The sequence below is a fragment of the Aquarana catesbeiana genome, linkage group LG01, assembly GCF_042186555.1.
Source record: "Aquarana catesbeiana isolate 2022-GZ linkage group LG01, ASM4218655v1, whole genome shotgun sequence".
In the NCBI taxonomy this organism is placed as follows: Eukaryota; Metazoa; Chordata; class Amphibia; order Anura; family Ranidae; genus Aquarana; species Aquarana catesbeiana.
This window is the reverse complement of record NC_133324.1, coordinates 140125462-140142622: the sequence shown is the minus strand read 5'-3', so window position 1 is coordinate 140142622 and position 17161 is coordinate 140125462. Positions and strand designations below refer to the sequence as shown.

Below are 17161 nucleotides of genomic sequence, written 5' to 3'. Positions count from 1 at the left end.
GTTGTTGTAGCTGACTATGGATATGTACCCATCGAGTGAATTTGTACTGGACTATCTCGGTATTGATACACAGACAATTTTTAATATAAAAATATAAATTTTAATACATATAAACAAATATATACACAAAGCAATAAATAAAATTCAAACCACAGGCAACTACTAACGGGATTACCCAAGGGACAAGGTTGATGTGGGATATAGACAGATTGATCCTCTATTAGTTTCGCGGATTGAAACCGCTTCCTCAGGAGGAGCTGTCTATAAAACAACAATTACAATAAAGCATACAGTGATAGCATCATCAAAAACATAATATACAGCAAACATTATAATAAAAAGATCCGCTCACCCAAGAAACCATGAACTGGTACGTACCCAGACCACCAGGAAAATTCCCCCCACGGCGAACGTGGGGGATTGTACAAGGCCACTTCTAATTAAAAATAAATAGATTGGTGGTAAGTAAGGGAATCAATAAGATTAGTCATAAAGGGCCCACGGGGGTGGGGGGACAACAAGTGGCACGACGAGGGTGGTGCAAAAGGGGAGAAGAGGGGAGGGAAGGGGAAGGGGGGGAAGGGGGGAAGGGGGAGAGGAGGAAAGGAAGGGGTGGGGGGGTTGGAAAGGGGGGGAGAGGGAAGGGGAGGGAAGATGGGGAGCAGGAGAGGGAGGGAAGAAGAGGAGGAGAAACCATATGTGCATCAAAATGAACTGAAAAAACTCACCAACAGTTGTTATAAAAATAATACATTGCCAGGGGTGGTAATGAATGAAGCTGGGTGGAGGCGACACCAAGGGGAGGACACAGCCAAACAATAGCAGGGGAGATGTCACCCTGTAGTGGACAATGCCTATGGCTTCCCAATCAAGGGACACTGTAAGGTAATACAACCTGTGGGTAAAAAAATTATTCAGACTGTCAATTGAGAGAGTGCGGTCAGAGACAGGGATAGGCTGGAGGGGAACGGGACTAGATCATACCTTGGACTCTGTAGTGAACAGCACACCACCCCTGGGATCCGGGCCGTACCACACACTGAACGGGTCTGAAAGACCCGTTAAGTATGCTCCCCAACCCATGCACGTCGAGGACGCACCGTCGATGGGCAGTGTCTGATGTCACTGAGTCAGTTCCCCCGCGCAGGTGCGTGAGTCCGCATTACTGCGCAAGCGCGCCACGATCAGTCTATGCGTGGGATGCCCAGGAAAGGTCGTGGCAAGTAGAGGAGGCGACAGAGAGCCTTCTCACCAGGGGAAACACACGTCCACCACAAAGGGTAAAAAAACTGAGGCAGCCTGTGATTGCACCGGTCACTGAGGGAGCAGATCTGTACAAAGAAAAAGAAAACAAACATTAAAAAAAACATGAAAACATAATGGTATAAATACTAATAACGTTATGGAACAATGCTGTCCCGGAAACGTCACCAAGTTGAAGCACCCAAATGTTTTGCAACATGCTAAATTGTAGGATATGGCAATTACCTGGGTTATATTGGTTAAAGTACAAAATAACCATAGAAGAATAAGGAGACAATCAAAATAAACGAACTATTGCCCAAATTAAAACGCTGGGAGCGGGGAAAGGGAGGAGGGAAAGGAAGGGGGGGGTGAGGGAAAGGGAAGGAACAAGGGGGAGGGGAAAGGGGAAGGAACAAGGGGGAGGGGAAAAGGGAAGGATTTAGGGAAAGAAACCCTACAGAAATGGCTTGTAAGGTACCATCTCCTTGAGTCCCGGAGGGACGGTGGCATTCAGGCGCTCAATCCACAGGGTCTCCTTCTGAAGGATTGCCCTGTCCCAGTCACCTCTCCTGGGATTTTTTTGGACCACTTCGAAAATAAAAAATTGGACTGCTGAAACATCAAAATGGTGGTGTAGGACAATGTGTCTACCCACCGTAGTGAGTTTGCCATTGCCGGCATAGTATAGGTGGTCGCCTATTCTTTGGTGAAATTCTCTGATTGTTTTGCCTACATAAAAGGCTTTACATTTGCAGATCATCAAGTACAATACTCCCATGGTCCCGCAGTTGGAGAATGTTCGTGGGAGAAAATTCCGATAGGGGAAGGACACATATAGAAGAGATGGAAGGAGCTGCACACCCCGAAAATAGGTTATAAAAAGATATTTTCCCCAATGGGGCTTTAAAACAGCAATGTACAGGATCAAGGAAAAAGTTCTTAATGGATATATAGAAAGTAGTTTTTATGAAAAAAATGTCCAATATCATGGTTTATTAAAATACGATAAATATAATAAAAAATCTGGTACAATAGCACAATTCATATTTCACAGTGCAGTAACAAACACATATTTGTACACGTCACTACATTACATAGTGTTACATGGTTTGCGAGCCCCGACGCGTTTTGACCTATATGCGGTCTCTTCAGGGGGGCAGTTGGATCTAAAAAATGGTTACATAAATTCAGAATTAAAAAATATATATATGGGGTTATCACTTTATATAGACCATGATAGTATGTTTTTACCACTCAAAGGTGGAATAAATGTTCTATGATCCAAAATAGTAGGGGCCGTTAGAGAAACCAGAGGGCTCGGAGGCCGCCCCCAATTCCCCAGGAGAGCTAGCCCCCAGGGGGCTTACAAGGAGCCACACTTTACGCGCCCCCGGGGGGGATGGAGGAGCACACACCTGCAACAGATACCCAAAGATAGCCATATGTTAGTTAGGGAAAGTTGTGTAGTTAGATTATTAATATAGTAAATGTTTCTGAATATATATGTAGAGACTGACGTTAAATTAGATTATTGCTGTATGAATATATTGCGGTATTAATTGCGTCCCATGGATATGACCAGCAAAAGTTAAATGATCATATGTTCCAGCAATGTAGTGGTGTAGTATGTCTTTATAGTTCATGCTACAAATTGGATAGGTGAAGTGGAAGAAAAAAAAAAAATGGGCAAGTGTGTGTGTAAAAAACTGACAATTACCTTAGTCGAAAATGTGCGCTGTGTGCAGGAGGATGGTGTGACTTAGATGGTGCATGAAGTGATGAAAAACATAATATGGTACTTGCCAACCTAGCGCCGGCATGATGTGAAAAAGAGCCAGCAACTGTAAAGTGGAAAGTGGTAAAATACGAGAAATAGGTAAAGACCAACCAAGGTGTAAAAGTGTGTGTGTGTGGTGATGTGATGTACCTTGTAGGATAATGTGATTAGTGAAAAAGTAGTTTACCTTATAAAGTGTTGTAATTCGTATAGACTGTGGGTTGTATTTAGCTTGTAGAGTTAGTTCAATGTAGTAGACCTGACTGCAATTGTGCAAGAAAGGTGGGGACTCTGGTGCCAAGGGAAAATGGCTGCAGTAACGTCCATTCTGGCCTGCATGGGATTATGAACTGATTCTCAGGCATCCAGTCTCCTATATATCTGAAATAGGGCAAATGGGATAATCATGTGCAAGTGCAAGCCCTCCCCTCTCCCCCCGAAGACAGGGCACAGGGGCCGCTAGTGAGGCGGCCCACGTGTGGCTCCCTCGGCGTCCCGGAAGGCCAAGCGGCCCCGACCGCTGTCGTCATCTCCACCACAAAAAGCGTGACATCATGACGTTGCGCGCACGCCAGACCCACGCACGCGCACTCCATCACAAGCAGTCCGGAGATGAACAAGGGATGCTGCCGGCAGGGTGAAGCTCACCTCGGCGATGGAGGGTATACACCCAGCCACAGATAAGAGCAAAGAAGGGGCATGCGGCTAAATATACATACCCTCACCCTGCCGGGAAGCCACGAGGGGCCAAACTCCACCCCCAGGGGGGGGACAGGCACAACCAAACCCGCCAGTTCAGAACGGCCCTCAAACAAGTAGCATGAAAACATGGATCGTGCCAATTGGACATTGGATAGTTGACTTCATCGAATCAAAAGTATAGCAAGAAGAAGATGTTAGTAATCGTTTGTTATGTACAGGAGCTGTGTGCTGGTTCCAAATCCTCACCTTTCTGCATAGAATATTGATTGGGTTTATCAACAAATACCGTGTGGGGTATTTGAGCATCATGCAATATAGGAGTCTAATTTAGGTTCCTCCTGATGCATGGGGAGGGAAAAGATTGGATCTCAATCTGATCCCCCAAAGGGAATGGGTACATCACCACGACTTGGGGTTCACCCATTGAACAACCTTTAAAAAAATTAACAAACATAAAAAATTGGCGGAATGCAGGAATTGTGAAGATGGCAAAAAGGAAACACACAGCTCATGTCTTATCTCTCATGTGTCATGGTGGGGAAGGGGTGTTTAACCACCCAAAATTAAATTACGATAGGGGAAGGACACATATAGAAGAGATGGACGGAGCTGCACACCCCGAAAATAGGTTATAAAAAGATATTTTCCCCAATGGGGCTTTAAAACAGCAATGTACAGGATCAAGGAAAAAGTTCTTAATGGATATATAGAAAGTAGTTTTTATGAAAAAAATGTCCAATATCATGGTTTATTAAAATATATATATATAATAAAAAATCTGGTACAATAACACAATTCATATTCCACAGTGCAGTAACAAACACATATTTGTACACATCATTACATTACATAGTGTTACATGGTTTGCGAGCCCCGACGCGTTTCAACCTATATGCGGTCTCTTCAGGGGGACAATTGGATCTAAAAAATGGTTACATAAATTCAGAATTAAAAAATATATATATGTTGTCATGCATCACTTTAAATAGACCATGATAGTATGTATTTACCGCTCAAAGGTGGAATGAATGTTCTATGATCCGAGATAGTAGGGGCCGTTAGAGAAACCGGAGGGCTCGGAGGCCGCCCCCAATTCCCCAGGAGAGCTAGCCCCCATGGGGCTTACAAGGAGCCACACTTTACGCGCCCCCGGGGGGGATGGAGGAGCACATACCTGCAACAGATACCCAAGGATAGCCATATGTTAGTTAGGGAAAGTCTTGTAGTTAGATTATTAATATAGTAAATGTTTCTGAATATATATGTAGAGACTGATGTTAAATTAGATTATTGCTGTATGAATATATTGTGGTATTAATTGCGTCCCATGGATATGACCGGCAAAAGTTAAATGATCATATGTTCCAGCAATGTAGTGGTGTAGTATGTCTTTATAGTTCATGCTACAAATTGGGAGAAAATTCATTACCAATGGGAGAAAATTCTTCCCATTGGGTAATGTGAATCTTCTACCTTCTAGGACCCAGGGATAGCAAGGGCAATCTCCGCATCTGAAGGTACCACTGGGTCCCAACTTAGGTGTATTGGAGGCTACATAATGACTACAGGTCAAAACGTCCCATAGAGAACACACTTTGCGGAACACCATCTCTGGAGCAGGGCGTACATATCGGCCCAAGACATGGTGCTCAGCGAGTAGGTGCCAATGATTCCCAAGGATTATTCTCAATTGTTTATAGTGGGCTGAGAATGTGGTGATGACCTAACAGAGTCACTACATGGAGGTTTAGGTCATTTGTACAGTAAAGAATTTCGGGAGCGGGACAAGGACCTATTGAAAGCTTTCCTCAAGTTGGTGCTAGAGTATCCCCTGAGCAATAAGAAGTCAGGCAGGGCATTGGCCTGGATCCTAAAGTCGGATTCCAGTGTGCAATTCCTCCATAGATGCAGGTACTGTGCAAACGGGATGCTACACACCAAAGGAAGTTGGTGGGAACTTGATGCGTGGAGCAAAGTGTTCCCAGCAGTTGGCTTGCATTAAAGATCCGTTCCTAGTATGCCATCTGGTTGTTTGACAATGCACACATCCAAAAAAGGGATCCAGTCATTGTCAACGGTAAAGGTAAGTCTAAGATTAAAATTATTGTCATTCAAACAATGTATGAATTTCAATAAGTTGTCTTTGGTCCCTGTCCATACCAGAAAAACATCATCTTGATATCTCAGCCAAAGTAACACATGTTCGAGGAACTCTGTATAGCGTTCATCTGCCTATACAGATCTCTCCCAGCTGCCTAAGAATAGGTTTGCGTATGCCAGGGCACAAGATGTCCCCATGGCAACACCTTGCATCTGTAAAAATAGTTGATCATTAAACGTAAAAACATTTTTTGTCAAAATAAATTACAGTAGTTGAAGGATAAAGCCAGTTAAAGGCCAGGTGGTTCTATCCTGTTCTCTTAGAAAGAAACCTGCCGTCCGGACGCCCTGCTCGTGGGGGATACTCGAATACAAAGCCTCGATATCGATGGCCACGAGCAAGGTGTCCCGAGGGACCTGGATTCCCTCAAGATTTTTCAGCAGGTTCGTAGTATCCTGGATATAGGAGGGGAGACTTTGTATATGGGGCATAAGGAATGCATCAACGAATTTGCTGGCGTTGTCTATGAGGGAGCCTATTCCAGAAATGATAGGTCTTCCTGGTGGCATCTGTACACTTTTGTGGGTTTTGGGGAAGGCATAAAAGGTGGGGGTGCGAGGAAATTTGGGAACCAAGAACTCCAGGATATCTTTGTCAATGAGGCCTGAGAGAAAGGCCTCAGTGCAAAGTACCTGGAGTTCGGAGGTGAAGGTGGATACCTGGGGTAAGGCAAGTGAGCAACACAGACAAACAATATGATTTTTCTTGTTTGATTTTTTTTTTAGACACCTTCCAAGACTCCAAACCAATCTTCACACGTGATGCATCTCTAATTGCAGCTAATATGCTTTCACAACATTTTTCACAAAGCTCCAAAAGATCAGTTGTAATTAACAACTATAGCTTTCCTGACTTTCATCAGACATACAGGCATCTGCAGCACACAAGGCAGTAGTGAGTTAGGTTATACAGTCAGTTACTGAAATTTAAGAGGGCTCAGTCTGGGCTGGCTTGACCATAGTTTTCCCACAGAATTGTGACAAGATTTTAAAGGGCTCTTTGATTTCAGTTTAAAGTTTGAAACATTTAATAGCTGCTTTTGGTAACACAAACATTCATGGTTTATGTTTAGGTTACACTGTGTGCATTACAGTTTCACTTTACAAATGAACCACATGGAAAGGGCAATGCTGAGCCTCCTGGCAAAAAACATAAGAAATTGAGGCATTGCTCCTTCTCAGGTTCATGGCTAACAGTTCAAATACTGATTATCAACAGATGATGATTCAAAACAAATTGCAAGGTGTCTGTGGTGCAAAAAATTGTTCGGCATAGCAAATGGCGGTGTTCGTGATGTCCATAGTCTTGCTGAAGCTAGGTAAGCCAACTTTGGAATTGTTACATTTGCTAAACAAAGCACAGAAACAGAAGTGTTGGCTTATAAAAGAAAAACATGTTTAACTGAATTGAAAATAGTACATTTTATTGTCCCAAAAAAATGTGCCACTAGGTTTTTTAGATGATCTTACTATTAGCATGGCTGACTGGTTTCCAGACTCCAAATTAGCAAGTTCCCTCTGCTGTAAGAGTACCAAAGAGTCCATGATAATCAAAAACCTAATTGGCAAGTGCAATAAAAATATGCTGTGCCAAAAACTTCCTGTTGTCACTTTTCATTACTGATTGATGAAACTACAGACATATCAACAACCAAAAAATTAGCCATCGTGCCATTTATTTTGATGAAGATGCTGGTATAACCCAGTATCAGTTCTATAGCCTTATTGATCTCACTGAAGCAACTGCTGATGCTATTTTTGATCAGTTTAAACAGTGTTTTCTGGAAGAAATTACCCTGAAAATGTTATGGCACTTGCTACAGATGGTGCAAGTGTAATGGTTGGTCCAAGAAACTCTGTGCTATCCCACTCAAAGCAGAGCAGCCTTTCATCTTTCGTATTCATTGTACCTGTCATATTGCTGCCTTGTATGCTGAAGACCCCTGTAAAGCCATACCTAAAACTGTTGAGCAATGTTGCATAGGCATACATAACCACTTTGCACATAGTTGCAAACCTTTACATTTGTATCACGAATTTAAGGATTTTGTTGAGGCAGATTATCTAAAGATTTTACAGCTTTGTTACACTAGTTGCTTTCTATGCTTGAATGTGTCAATCATATTCTCAATCAATACAATGCCCTGTTAAGTTATTTTTAGTCAAGTGACTATGCAGACCACTTGGTAACTGTGGATAGGATAAGTCCCTTGCTACAGGATCCTATCACTTATGCCCTGTACACACGACCGGTTTTGCCGTTGGAATAAACTCTGAAGGTTTCTACGACAAAGTCTTGACGGAATTCCGCTCAAGCTGTCTTGCATACACACGGTCACACCAAATTCCGACCGTCCAGAACGCGGTGACGTACAACACGTGCGACGGGACTAGAAAACGGAAGTTCGATAGCCAGTAGCCAATAGCTTCCGTCTCCTACTTGCTTCAGAGCATGCGTCGTTTTTGGTACGTCGGAACAGCATACAGACAAGCGGTTTTTCTGATAGCAATTTGTTCCGTTGGAAAAATATAGAACATGATCTCTATCTAAGTCCGTCTGAATTTTCGACAGAAAAAGTCTGATGGGGCATGCACACGGTCAGAATATACGAAGAAAAGCTCCCATCGGACTCTTTCTGTCGGAAATTTCACTCCTGTGAACGTGGCATAAGTGCTACTTCTGCCAAATTTTACCCAGCTCAATCAAATTTTCCTGAGCAATATTCCTATGTTGCCTGACTTGTACTTCAAATACTGACAACTGCTTAAAAGTCTTATGAGCTACTTTATCAGGTCAAACCTGTTGGTTTCCCTCGAAAAATGATGCTATTATTGCATTTGACTACACGAATAGTGCAAAGTTCAAATCAACAGACAGCATTTTCATTGGCTACAAAACAAGGGAACATCTGTCTACAGTAGATGATTTGTCAACAGTTCATGGTCCAAGCAACAGCATTTTACACAAGAGCATTAACTGCCATTAAGAAAACTGATGCCCATTGGAGACAGAATCATACAGCTGTTGGCTTTACTAAAACCTTCAAACAGGTCTACTGCTAATTCTGGGGACATTATTGAACTAGCAAAGCTTTTTCCACAAATTGTTCCCTCATCTGATTTCAACACACTGCATACTGAATTTATTGAATACCAATTGACAGATTTCACTGATGTTGCACAGACTGACACACATGATTCTTATCGGCACATTAATAGGATAAAAGCTGCATTAGGGCCCTTCGGGGCAATCTGAAAATACCTAAATTCCCACACCTGGTTAAATTTTCAAAAACTATGCTTTCCCTTCCACATGAGACAGCTGAGGTAGAATGTGTGTTTTCATCCAGCTGGGGAAATTCACCCTCTATTTGACCTGTTTACCATTATCAACAGAAGTATGATCAAATCCAGAACAGAAATAGAGGGACCTGTAGTCTATTACTCCTGGTGGCTACCTGGGATTTCCCCTCACTTTCTGTGGTGGCTAGGCTATGGAGCTGAAATTGAAGGGAAATCTCTCCAGTTGGAGGCAGATAACAAAACTGCTGCATACCTGACCTTCATGTAAATGGAGAAATATGTTTTTTGCCTTTTGTTATAACTTAAACACAATACTAAAAGCACTAGCTACATGTTTGTAGCTTAAATATTGATATTTGCACTGTTTTGCATGGAAAACGGCCATTTATATATACTTTAAGTGGCAGTAAAAAATGTGTCTCAGTCAGTAAATTTCATGAGTTGTGTCAGTTGAAAATTGGTGCTGTTAGTACATTTTTGGTGTTCTGTCAGTAAATTTCACTTTGGGATTTTGGCATGAGTGGTTAGGATTGCGCAGGGGAGGGGATTAGGTAAGGTAAGACAACATAGGAGAGCCCAAAACACCTTACTAGGAAATAACGATGATGCAACCCTTCTCTTTCAAACCAATTATATGTGTGGTTATTTGCAGTGAGAAGATCAATGGGACTTGAGTTTAATTTCAATTCTTGTAAATTAGGTAACAAATGCCTGCTAAAGGTAATTTTCAAGTCGTGTTTTAAAACAGCCTCATCATATGCATGACTTAAAATGACTTCAATAAAAATTGTTTGACACTACAGTAAAACCCATCTGAAGACAAAAAGGCTACTCAGTCAGCACCAAAATGTATTGTTATTTTCTCACAAACACAGTGGGATTTAAACGATCTTTAAAAAATGTCAGCCTGAATATGAAGGTTTGAATCTGATTGGTGGTTATGGAGGAATAAAGATTGTTTTATTGTTGATATTTTGTTAAATGAACAATAATGGCATATAGAACAGGGAATTATTAATTAATGCCTTTGCATCAAGGTAAATATGAAGACTTGTTCTGGTTAAATCTATAATTCTGTTGCAGTATGACATGATTCTGACTGAGGCCATTCTGCCCTGAATCTTATAACAAAAACATGATGTTTAACATTTAAAAAGATAATATAATCTCCATATTCTCAATCTATGACCACCCCTGCTTTCAAGCAGAATACAACCTTATCAACCAGAAAATGCATTTCAGCTAAAAATTTTAGTTTTTTTGTGTTTTAACAATTTCACTGTGTATAACATTACAGCATTTTTTCCCCAATTTCCTTAATATATTTTGTGTGTAGAGGAAATGTATGTTTCACTATCCATCTGAGATAAGTAATTAGAATTGGAACTTTAAGCTATACCTCCACGCACTGCATATTTTCCACGAGAACATCTCCCACTTGTTCCTCGTTCTTTATCACCTTTCTAAGTAAATTCTGCAGTTTATATTATAATACAATTGGAGAGCTATTATTTAGAAATCCAGATGGATAAAACTTACCAAAAGAACATTGTGGAAATAATGAGTCTCATCTATAAATCAGTCTGAGAGCTTATGAGCATAGAGGTTCTAGTTGAGATTTATTATTGTGATATGATGCTGGAGTTTTATGAGAATGTGTTCCAGATTCCCTTTTAAAATCAAGTCCACACCTAACTGATAAATAGGTTAATAAAATTAGGTGGTTTTAATAAGTATACTTGACATATATTTATGATTATATATGGATATACTGCTGTGATTTGTTCACAAAGAATTTGGAAGACCTACACTAGCATTCAAACGTTGGGAATCACTAAGCAATTGCTTTTTCTTTTTAATGCATTAATACCTATTTACCAAGGTGCCATTAAATAGATTTTAAAATAAAGCCAAATACATAGGTACTGTTGCAAATAGCGACATGGCTTTAAATGACTGGTTTTTAATTTATTATTCACATATGTAAAGCCCAATTTCAGCAGTTCCCCAATGTCCTAATAGTAAACTCTCTTAGGTCAGGCTTAAAGTGATATTAAACCTTAAAAAAAAATTTATAGATGTAATTGTTTCTAGTTACTAGTTACTAGTCTAGTAATTTATAGATGTAATTGTTTGTTTTAGTTTTTCACTAATTTATAGATGTGGTGGCTGTATTCGTTTTTAAGTCTGTTATTTTTCAAGTTCCCTAAACAGACCAAGATGTGCAACAAAAGTGGCAGTTAGAGAGATGAGACAAACCATTTAACACTTACTGGTCAGCATTTATTCATTTATGTAAAATCTTTATCCCAAAAGGAAAAAGAACTGTTCCTGTATCTGTAAAAAATGTTTTTCGTGGATTTTGGCTTGTCAGTCAAGTCTATATTGTTATGCTAATGCATCTAAAGCCTAGTACAGGGTGGAATCAATAGAAACTGGCCGACATTCAGCCCGTGTGTATGGCAGCCGGCCCAACAGAAGCCAACCGTTCGGCCAGCTTCTGCTGAAGGGTCATGATATAAAAAGGTCTGCCGACTGGCTCCCGTTCACCACTCTCAGCCAATGGCTGAGAGCGCTGACCAGAGTGGTCTGGTGGGGGGGCCATCTCTCTGTCAGAGCACAATAGCACAGCAGGGGAGATCACTGTACTAACAGTACAGAACGGATTGTTAGTACAGTGACTCTGACCTGAGCTGTCAGGTTTTTTTGTTTAACCCAATGTAGTATGTATGAGGCTTTACACCACCCTCTCCACAGGCTGAAAACACTGCTGTCCAAAGGTGTCTCCATCACTCCTCCATCAAGGAAACACCCTAAGACAGGAAGTGTGTTACTGGCTGAATCACCAGGTGAAAATACATTTTAAAAAAAGCCTAAAAAAGAAAATATTGCAGCCACCACATTTAAGAATTAGTAAGCTGCAATATCTTGTCTACATGTCTTCATGTTTACATTATAATTGGTTACTGCAGAAACTTTTATAATTGTGTTAGCACAGCTGAAAAAGTAAATTTGTATTTATATGGGTTACAAGGCTCTAGCATTCCAAAAGTAAATTTTTGTTCATTTAAAACGTCAAAACAGTTTTACCGTATTGTTTTGTAAAATATAAATTATTCAATGCATCAGATTGCAAAAAATGAAAGATTTCATACATTGGTGTCTACAGTTGTCCCGAGAGAAGAGGGTACATTGGACCTAACCAGGAAGCTATAGCAAGCAGAATGCCTAGATCCACAAGAAGATAAGTACATGAGAATGTGCAAATATGTTGAAGTCCTATAATTTCAAGCTTTACAATAATCGTCCTTCATATTCTTGGTAGCGGACTAGGGTACAATAATAGTGGTGCAATATCTCCTTGCCCTAAGGTCAGAGGGTCCAATAAAGACCATTCATTTCTTTTTAGTAGCTGCATGTTTATCATATCCTGTAAAGAATATATTATTACTGTCATATAGGATTTATATAGCGCCAACAGTTTGTGCAGCACTTTACAACATGAGGTCAGACAGTGCAGTTAAAACACAATTCAATACAGGAGAAATCAGAGGGCCATGCTCGTTAGAGCTTACAATCTAAAAGGGAGGGGCAAATGATACAAAAGGCAATAACTATGAGCAATGAGCTGATGGATTTAGTGGAATTGCAGTTGTTAGGTGGAGGTGGGATAGGCTTCTCTGAGGAGTAGGGTTTTCAGGGATCGCCTTAAAGTCGACAGAGGTGTCCCTTTATGAAGCAGTGGAAAATATCCACTGCTCCATTCTCCGGCATTCACAGAGGAGATCTCTCTCCTCTGGGTGCCTGTTTATGAAGCAGTGTAGAGTGCTTCTCCTTTTGTGAAGTTAAGCGATCTACAAATGCTTCAAACAGTGAAGAACGCCCCCTGATACTGTAATCTTGTGAGACTTTACCAGTACCAGAAATTTACTGAAACACAGAGGTGTCCATTTATTAAGCAGTGATAAATTATCACTGCTCAGTACACGGACAGACGGCCCACCTCATGTTAATAGTCCCCCTACATAATATATATAATATCTCACAAAAGAATATTAAATATTTTATTATATCTTTTCATGTGACAACACTGAGGAAATGACACTTTGCTACAAAGTAGTTTTTCAGGCTTTCAGGTCCCACTACTATATGTTTTGTCACACCTTGTGACTTCCTCAGGGGGATTTATATATTTTTATTTTTTTTTTACATTTTAATTCAACACTGATATATATATATAGTATCTCACAAAAGTGAGTACACCCCTCACATGTTTGTAAATATTTTATTATATCTTTTCATGTGACAACACTGAAGAAATTACACTTTGCTACAATGTAAAGAACAAAAATAAGAAAAAATAAAAATGAGAAAAAATAACTCAACACAAAGCCATTAATTTCTAAACCGCTGGCAACAAAAGTGAGTACACCCTTAAGTGAAAATGTCCAAATTGGGCCAAAGTGTCAATATTTTGTGTGGCCACTATTATTTTCCAGCAATGCCTTAACCCTCTTGGGCATTGAGTTCACCAGAGCTTTTTCACTCCTCCATGACAACATCATGCAGCTGGTGGATGTTAGACCTTGCGCTCCTCCACCTTCCATTTGAGGATGCACCACAGATGCTCAATATGGTTTAGGTCTGAAGACATGCTTGGCCAATCCATTACCATTACCCTCAGCTTCTTTACCTAGGCAGTGGTCGTCTTGGAGCTTGGAGGCGTGTTTGGGGTCATTATCATGTTGGAATACTGCCTTGCTGCCCAGTCTCCAAAGAGAGGGGATCATGCTCTGCTTCAGCATGTCACAGTACATGTTGGCATTCATGGTTCCCTCAATGAACTGTAGCTCCCCAGTGCCGGCAGCACTCATGCAGCCTCAGACCATGACACTCCCACCACCATGCTTGACTGTAGGCAGACACACTTGTCTTTGTACTCCTCACCTGGTTTCTGCCACACACGCTTGACACCATCTGAACCAAATAAGTTTATCTTGATCTCATCAGACCACAGGACATGGTTCCAGTAATCCATGTCCTTAGCCTGCTTGTCTTCAGCAAAGTATTTGCAGGCTTTCTTGTGCATCATCTTTAGGAGAGGCTTCCTTCCGGGACGACAGCCATGCAGATCAATTTGATGCAGTGTGCGGTGTATGGTCTAAGCACTGACAGGCTGACCCCCCCCCCCCCCCTTCAACCTCTGCAGCAATGCTGGCAGCACTCATACGTCTATTTCCCAAAGACAACCTCTGGATATGATGCTAAGCACGTGCACTCAACTTCTTTGGTTGACCATTGTGAAGCCTGTTCTGAGTGGAACCTGTCCTGTTAAATCGCTGTATGGTCTTGGCCACCACGCTGCAGCTCAGTTTCAGGGTCTTGGCAATCTTCTTATAGCCTAGGTCATCTTTATGTAGAGCAATAATTCTTTTTTTCAGATCCTCAGAAAGTTCTTTGCCCTGAGGTGCCATGTTGAACTTCCAAGGACCAGTATGAGAGAGTGAGAGCGATAACACCAAATGTAACACACCTGCTCCCCATTCATACCTGAGACCTTGTGACACTAATGAGTCACATGACACCAAGGAGAGAAAATAGCTAATTGGGCCCAATTTGGACATTTTCACATAGGGATGTACTCACTTATGTTGCCAGCGGTTTAGACATTAATGGGTGAGTTATTTTGAGGGGACAACAAATTTACACTGTTATACAAGCTGTACACTGACTACTTTACATTGTAGCAAAGTGTAATTTCTTCAGTGTTGTCACGTGAAAAGGTATAATAAAATGTTTACAAAAAATGTGAGGGGTGTATGCATATATATATTTATATATACACACACATTTTATATATATATATATATATATATATATATATATATATATATATATATATATATATATATATATATATATATATATATACACACACATATATATATAGAGAGAGAGAGAGAAAAAAAGTTCAGAGGACTGCTGCACAAGAATTTAGTGAAATGAAAAACATACAAAAAATGTATCAAAAACGTTCCATGGTGTAGTTACAGTTTCATGCTATATCGCTAGCACCCTTCCTCAGACTAGAACATATCACAATTGAGTATTCTTTTCACATCATTTATAAGAAAGCATAATTGGAATCAGTTGCATTGACAAGATCATTATCCATCATCACATGTGTCAGAGATCTCGTTAATCAAAATAGCAAGATGAAAAGGCTAGATGCAAATTCCTATTCACTCTAACACGCATTCCTGATGACAACCTGTAATATAAAATAGAAAAAAGAAAATAAACCCAAAAAAATGCCTTTTTATCTTCATATTCAGCAAATACAATGTAATTTAGAACCGGTCATATGTTGAGCAACCCATACTTCATGAGTCCCTTATACAAACAAATACAGACCAATTTTCGAGTTTAACCCTTTGGGGTACATAGTATGTAAAGAATGGATCCACTGTACTTCTTTCCTTCTCAAAATGAACTCACGATTACCACCTCTCCTACTGGGACTTACTCCATCTATAACCATAAATTTCAGTTGAGAAATCGCATGGCCCTTTTCAACAAAATGCCTAGCTAGTGGAAGTTGAGTAAGTTTGTCTCTTATAGAATATTTATGCCGGGCAACGTGATCCTTCACTTTTTGAGTTGTCTCACCAACATAGAGGAGCCCGCAAGGACATTTAATCACATAAATCACATATGAAGACTGACAGGTATAACATGCTTTAATTTCAATCTTATGACCTCTATGTGGGTGAGACAAAAATTTACCCCTAGTCATTGAGTTGCATTGAATGGAGCTCAGGCAGGGGAAGGAACCATTATTTTTAGGTCCCAAAGATTTTACAGGAAGGGTTGGGATATAGTATTGATCAGTCCTCACTAGTCTGTCTTGCAGTGTTCTACCCCGTCTATAAGACAGAAGAGGAGGTGTATTAAATTCAGAAATATTAGGATAATTTTCACCCAATATAGACCAGTGTTTCCTGATGATACTAACTATCCTGAAGGAAAAGGGATGGAATTGAGCCACAAATGGAATCCTACTTTGTCTAATAATTTTAGGTTTGATATCTGATAAAATCATCTCCAGTTCTTTATGTACCACCTCTGGAGGGTAACTTCTCTGTGTGAGTCTCTTTTCCATTTCATTAAGTCGCCGATAGCATCTTTCTGGATCATTTACAATCCTATTTACCCAAGTCAGTTGGCTTTTGGGAATAGATTTAAATACACCTGGAGGGTGAAAGCTGGTATAATGTAATAATTGATTACGATCTGTAGCTTTTATATACAGATCATTCATAATTTCGGATCCCTGTATGGTCAGCATGGTGTCTAAAAAAGGCACCTGTGTTGTACCATAAGTGATGGTAAATCACAGACCTGGCACAAGATAATTCATATAATCATGAAACAATAAAAGTGATTATTAATAAAAATGGATGGGTGACAATGTCAAAAAAAGGGCACCACCATCCCTGAGTAGTAAATATAGTAAGGAGGATAGTTTAGTGGGACTTTTTGGGTGCTGGGAAAGGAGATTTCAACAAATATCAAGGTAAAAAATAAAATTCATATTTTATTCAACATATACAAAATTTAAAAATTATGCTGGCTAAACATAATGACATGAAATGACGTACAGCAATACATATCAATTAGATTTGGAAATGAACAGTCACTCTGTACTGTAATCCCTAATCTCTACATGTTTCGCCCAGTGGGTCTTCCTCAGGGGATATGTTGAGGGACCAAAGTGGATATGTAGCTGCATGAGATAGGATACAATTAGAAGCCATAAAGATATTCACAAAGAGATATATATATAAAAAAAAATTAATCAGATGGCAGCCCAACCAATCAGCTTTGGACAACCGTTGATGCTTTCTTTATATATATATATATATATATATCTTTGTGAATATCTTTATGGCTTCTAATTGTATCCTATCTCAT

At 40.1% G+C, this 17161-nt stretch overlaps 1 long non-coding RNA gene across 1 annotated transcript in view; it reads left to right on the top strand.

Annotated features, from left to right (window-relative positions):
- Positions 1-17161, top strand: part of LOC141120928 (uncharacterized) — a 251647-nt gene that overhangs the window by 35772 nt on the left and 198714 nt on the right. The gene's annotated exons all lie outside the window — the stretch shown is intronic.